Genomic DNA, 6,552 nt, shown 5'->3' with positions numbered 1-6,552 from the left:
ATACAGAAAGTTGTTATCCAGAAAGCTCCGAATTACGGGAAGGCCATCTTCCATAGACTCCATTATAGAGTGAATAAAGTACCCCCTCTTATAAATCATAAGGATATTATAAGTTACCGAGCAGTTTCATGAACTCCGAGGTATAAAGACTGTCTTATTCCCAAGTGATTTGATTGTGATTTAATTTGACTGATATAAAGACTGTCTTATTCCCAAATGATTTGACTGTGGTTTTAGCACTGGTAGAAAAAGTGAATGGAAAGCCCATCAGAATTACTGCAGAGGAATAAGCAGGGGCGTATCTATAGAGGAAGCAGACCCAAGAGATAAAGGCAGTAATGTAAGTATCGGGCGCAGGACCCGGGTGTAGCGTGTGCAGCCGGGCCCCCACCCACCTTCAGAAACTATTGGCACTTAGGATTTGCGCAATCGCTAACCTCCGGCAAACCCCGGTGCAATTGCGCCCCCTGCACCCCCCGGTATTTCTCCCCATGGGTATAGGGGCCCCATGAGGCTTTAATTCATATACAATTTCAATAAATATTGGCAGAGACGGAACTAGGTGGGGGCGGGCCCTGGTGCGGGCCGTGCAGCCGGTCCCCGCCCCCCCACCCTCGCTGCAGCCGCTGCGGTGGGCGCATGACTGCCAGCCCAATTGCACCCCCTGCTCCCCCGGTAGTTACGCCACTGAATATTGGTAAAACAGATCATCAACCTCTAGACATTTTGGGAGCCTAAAATAAATTGCTGTGGTTCCTGGTAATATCTAGTTATGTCACTAGGAATAAGCAAAGAATCCCTTGAGTAGCAGCTGTCAGAGGCAGCCAATGGAAAAGCCATTAGCTAGCTGATGGGGCCCCTGCCCTAGAGGCTTGCACTCAGCTCGCAGGATTGCACTAGATACCAGCGCAGGTATTTGCCCAGAGGGGACTATTATTATCATTATTATTATCCGGGTGCAATAACTCCCAGAAGGGGGCGTGTTGTTACAGACACGTCATCTGCAGGAGAAAAAAAAAAGAAGAAAGAGAATTTTTTTTGTTCTTTAAAGTAGAGTTTCGCCTCCTGCTGGGAATCTGGGCTCGCGTGTGTCTGGAGGAGCCGATTTCTATACAGGGGCCGAGGGAAGGGGGTGGGAATGAGCAGCAGTAGCGCTAGTGAGTGCTGCTAACTGCCTGTTCTGCTAACTGCCAGTGCGCCTAACTGCCTGCGCTCTTAACTGCCTGTGCCAGGGATTTATGCTGCTGCTGCTTTCTCTGCGGATCTGTCTCCTTTCCCCGTAGCCGCGACCCCGTCCCTGGACACCAGACTGCAAGAATGACTTGTCCCTGGCTGCTGCTCTGGAGGCAGTTTCTGTGTCCGGGCTGCGGGAGTAAAGTGTCCTGAGGAAGGGCAGGGAGCGCGGTTCGACTACTCGCAGCTAAGGAAGGAGAAAGGGAAACTCGCTCCTCTCCTGTCACATGTTGGGGAGGCTGAACAACTCCGACACGGTGAGTCTTTCACTTCAACGTCTCTTTTCACAATATGTCCATTCAATTATGTTTTTTTTAGCTGGAGTTATATTCCTTTCTAACTCTTCTTTTTTAAACTACTGATCCCAGCATCCTCGAGCAGCCAGGGGCTGTGTATAAATGCAGGTTCACATTCCTATTGAGTCTAATCCACCCTATCCCCACCTGGTGTATTTGTATGTGTGACAGATGCCCCAAGGCTACACATGTATGGGCAACCATTGGAGGGCTGGGGTGTGGGGGGGATGGGATAGTTCACTGATGATATGGGGGTTCTGTAAAAAGGGCTGCACTTGCCTGTGGGTCCCAGAAATGGCATTAAAGTGATCACTAGTTCATTTATTTAGGAACCCAAGAGTTTCTGGAGTTATTTTCATGTTGCAAGAGTTTGCTTCTTTTCATTGTAATATATATATAGTCAATAAAATACCCCCTATTGTAAAATATAAGGATATTATAAGTCACCGAGGAGTTTCATGACCATATAAAAACTCAGAGGTGACGTCTAATACCATTATATAAAGGGTACTTTATTTATTATAATACACACATTTTAGTGAGTCATGTGACAAAAATGACATCACGACTCACCGTTTATATATATACACATATATATATGTAATTTGCTAAAGGGAGAGTTCAGTTTGATAATCTGCACTGGATCTTGAGGCCACACAGATCAGGTTGGGCACTTCGTCAATAGTGATGGGCGAATACATTTTCCTGGCACAAATTCGCGGCGAATTTCCGCGTTTCCGGCATCAATTTCCGATTTTCACGATTTTTCGTGAAAACGTTTGAATTTCACAATTTTTTTGTGAACTTTCCGATTTCAAGATTTTTCCCGCTAATCTTTTGCCGTTTCGGGGGTTTTGCAAATTTTGCGGGAAATTCACAAATTTTTTGGCAAAGCGAAACAGGAGAAATTCGCCCATCACTAATAGTCAACCATGCTACGTCCGACCGTATGCAACTTTGGGGTGGGAAGGGAAAAACATTTTTTATTTCCTTGTTTTGTGACAAAAAGTCATGATTTCCCTCCCAAATGCATATGCAAATTAGGATTCGGATTTGGTTCGGCTGGGTAGAAGAATTCGGCCGCATCCTGCTGAAAAAGCCTGAATCCTGCACCGAATCCTGGATTCGGTGCATCCCTAATCTATACAAGTATGAGATCCATTACCCGGAAAACCTATTATCCAGAAAACTATGAATTATGGAAAGGCTTACTCCCATATACTCCATTTTATCGAAATAATAAAAATGTAAAAAAATAATTTCCTTTTTCTCTGTTATAATAAAACAGTAGCTTGTACTTGATCCCAACTAAGATATAATTAATCCTTATTGGAAGCAAAACCAGCCTATTGGGTTTATTTAATATCTACATTATTTTTTAAGGTATGAACATCCATATTACTTAGAGATCTGCTATCCGAAAAACCCCAGGTCCCAAACATTTTGGATAACAGGTCCCATACCTGTATTCTATTTGTCCATAAAATAATTGCACATGTAAGACTGCAAGCTCTTGGTCAAACTTTGTTTTGTCTGTGTTTTTATTATATTTATCTTATGATCGTTCTGATCAAAAACCAAAAAAACTACAAATGACAATTCTGCCTCCAGGAATATCTATATGTGTTAATATATGTTATATAATATGTGTTTATATTCCATGGGAATAACTATAACGTTGTCTAGTTACCCTTTACAGATTTATTTAAATGCTACTCAAATAAAATGATGTGTATTAATAATACAAAATAAAGAATCTTCTTTAAAAATGGTATAAGAGATATAATGCAGTAGCCAAGGCACATTTGCTTATTAAGGGCGTTATATAGTGCAAGTAAGGATTTGCCAGTAAGTCGGTAAAGAGCCAACTCCAGCCTTGTGTCTGTACTACTGGCTCTTACTGTGTTATGTAAACAGAGTTGTAGCAGAGGTTAAATGAGGCAATGCAGTAAGTGTAGGGAGGTTAAAATAACATTAGGAATGTACCATGGTGAGTCCTTTCTGGGGTGAGGTGCCTTGATACCTGCGCTTGGATAAAACCTGGTCTGTGTAGCAGTTTGAAGGAGTTGACAAGAGTGAGGAGAGAAACGCGTCGGAGTTTGTGCAGGAGATGACAGACCCATTGTCTCTATTGCCTAAACGGGCTGAATAGAGAAACCAAAAGCAGAGACAAGGTTGCATCTTCCACCTGGGGAACACTTTGCCTTAAGGTGGCCATAGACGTAAAGATCCGTTTATTTGGTGATGTCACCAAACAAGCGGATCTCTCCCCGATGTGTCCACATGGAAGTGGGTGATGTTGGGCTGATGCACGGGCGGTCAGATCACGGTACCAAATACACGCAAAGATGCGTCCGCGATCCGGCGGGATTTTTTAACCTGCCCGATCGAGATCGGCCAGATATCGATCGGGGAGGCCCGTCAGATGGCCCCACACACGGGCCAATAAGCTGTTGACCCAGTTTGTAGCTTTTATCGGCCCGTGTTTGGGGGTCTTTACAAAGGGATCAGGGTTTTATTAATGAAAATCTTTAAAGGGGAACTAATGGCAAAATGAAAATTGAATTTAAGCTTCCTCATACTGAAATAATAATATAATAATCATTAATAAAAAATTCTCCATTGTTTCTGAATTGATCAAGTTTATATTCACAATTCCTCTCTCAGCATCTGTTTCTCTTCATTCTCTCTTCATGCAGCAGTTGGGTGTTCCTTTTCTTTAGCAGATGTATTAGAGCTCACTCAAATAACTGATTCCAGTACAAACAAAATAACTGCCCTTGGCACAAATCTTGCATGTAGAGAGACGTGATGTCTCGTGATTTTAATAGAGTGAGCTCTAATACATCTTCTATCCAAAGATATATTGGTTCTAAAGGCCCCCATACACGGGCTGATAAAAGCTGCCGACAGACCGAGTCGGCAGCTTATTGGACCGTATGTGGAGCCATACGATGGGCGTCCCCGATCGGTCGATTGGGCATGGTAAAAAATCCTTGATGCAGTCCCGTGATCCAACCGCCAGTCCATTCTGATCCGATCATTGGTCCCTAGGGCCCACATTCGGATCAGCCTGATATCGCCCACCTCAATGTGGGCATATCGGGGAGAGATCCGCTCATTTGGCGACTTCGCCAAAAGAGCGGATCTCCCTCTGTATGGCCACCTTGACTGTCAATGAATATCTGACATCCAACAGCTGAATGAAGACAGAATGAGGAGAAACAGATGCTGAGAGAGGGATAGTGAAGATAAACTTGATTATTTCAGAAACGGCACAGAATTTTTAATTGTATTTCGAAAGTTTCTTATTTCAGTAAGGTGAAGCTAAAATTAAATTTCAGTGAGGCAACTTTGGGCGACTATTGAAAACGCATCGCCGCATGTGCATTAGCGCAGGCGACTTTGCATTGTAGCCTATGGGGAAAAACGCTGAGGCAGTTCAGGGAGATAGTCGCGCAAAAGATGAGGCGATTAGTCGCCAGGCGACAAAATCTCCCCGAATCTCCTCGTGTGGCCTAGCCCTAAAGGTTGCAGTTGGTGACAGTCCTTCCTACAGACACAAATCATAGGGGAATAGGGGTTAATTTATATTAGAGCAGGGCACCGAGTTAGGTGTGCAAAATACTCATTACTAACAACATTTGTATATCTATTTTTGTATATAAACAACTTTTGTATATCTTTAGGGGTGTCCTTTAGCTTTGGTGAACAATTGATAAACGTACACAGCTTAACACCCCTGTTTTTTCCTTCCTTCGCTCAAATTGGACCCCTGCGTTCCTGGGGCTCCTATTCTCTATCACCAAAATATTCTGGCTTTGCCTGTAGCATAAAAATAAATAACCTTCACAAGATCAGTCCAAATCTGGCGTGGGGTCTTGGCAAGTTGGGAGGCCTCATTAATCACAAATAGGTATCTTTGGATTGGGGAAATTGATTGTCCAATCATTGCTGATGATTTTGGGGGCAGGGTTGAGCGGTTGGTTTAAATGTAATACTAATCATGGGCTTGGTGTAGTCAGTAGTAATATCCTCCATTCATGATTCTTAAAGGGAACTCCACCCAAAACAGCTCTTTACATAACGCAAGAATCTAAAGTTATTTGTAAATGTAATTGCCCGTCTGCCTGTTTACATTCTCGGCACTCCTGATTCTGACTCCTGACTATGTAGCAGATGTCAGTTCTGCTACATTGTTTTAGGACTATAGCCGTTACAATGACAAATAATTTTAAAGCACTGAAAAAGTTTAATGAATGGATATTGTAAAATTTCAATTTATTGGCATTTTGCAAGGTTTTCTATTGAGATGCCTTTTAAAGGAAAACTATACCCCCAAAATGAACACTTAAGTCATTGATAGTTTATATCATATTAAGTGGCATATTAAAGAATCTTACCAAACTGGAATATATATTTAAGTAAATATTGCCCTTTTACATCTCTTGCCTTGAGCCACCATCTTGTGATGGTCTGTGTGCTGCCTCAGAGATCACCTGACCAGAAATACTGAAGCTCTAACTGTAACAGGAAGAAGTGTGGAAGCAAAAGACACAACTCTGTCTGTTAATTGGCTCATGTGACCTAACATGTATGGTTTGTTTGTGTGCACCGTGAATCCTACGATCCCAGGGGGTGGCCCTTATTTTTTAAAATGGCAATTTTCTATTTATGATTACCCAATGGCACATACTACTAGAAAAGTGTATTATTATGAAAATGGTTTATTTACATGAAGCAGGGTTTTACATATGAGTTGTTTAATGTGATATATTTTTATAGAGACCTACATTGTTTGGGGGAGTATAGTTTTCCTTTAAATCATGCGGTGGTGCAGCAAATGTGCAGTGTGTAAAATCCCTGTGTATAACGCTGGCAATATCTGTGGGCCACTGAATTAAAGGAGAAGGAAAGTTGTTTCACACTTGGGGGTGCCAAATGTTAGGCACCCCAAGTGAATGTATTTACTTACATGAAACCCCTATCAGCAGAAAACTGCACCGGCCCGGGGTTATACCAG

General features: G+C 42.5%; 1 protein-coding gene across 1 annotated transcript in view; it reads left to right on the top strand.

Annotated features, from left to right (window-relative positions):
• The first annotated feature begins 979 nt into the window (after nucleotides 1-979).
• ntf4.S (neurotrophin 4 S homeolog) overlaps nucleotides 980-6,552 on the top strand; it is a 76,569-nt gene continuing 70,996 nt past the window's right edge. The window contains exon 1 of the mRNA XM_041571617.1: nucleotides 980-1,490. The gene's annotated coding sequence lies outside the window, so the exon portion shown is untranslated. The remainder of the gene's footprint in view (nucleotides 1,491-6,552) is intronic.

This window comes from Xenopus laevis, chromosome 7S, assembly GCF_017654675.1.
Source record: "Xenopus laevis strain J_2021 chromosome 7S, Xenopus_laevis_v10.1, whole genome shotgun sequence".
Taxonomy (NCBI): domain Eukaryota; kingdom Metazoa; phylum Chordata; class Amphibia; order Anura; family Pipidae; genus Xenopus; species Xenopus laevis.
The sequence above is the reverse complement of the archived record's forward strand: the minus strand, read 5'-3'. Positions and strand labels throughout refer to the sequence as shown.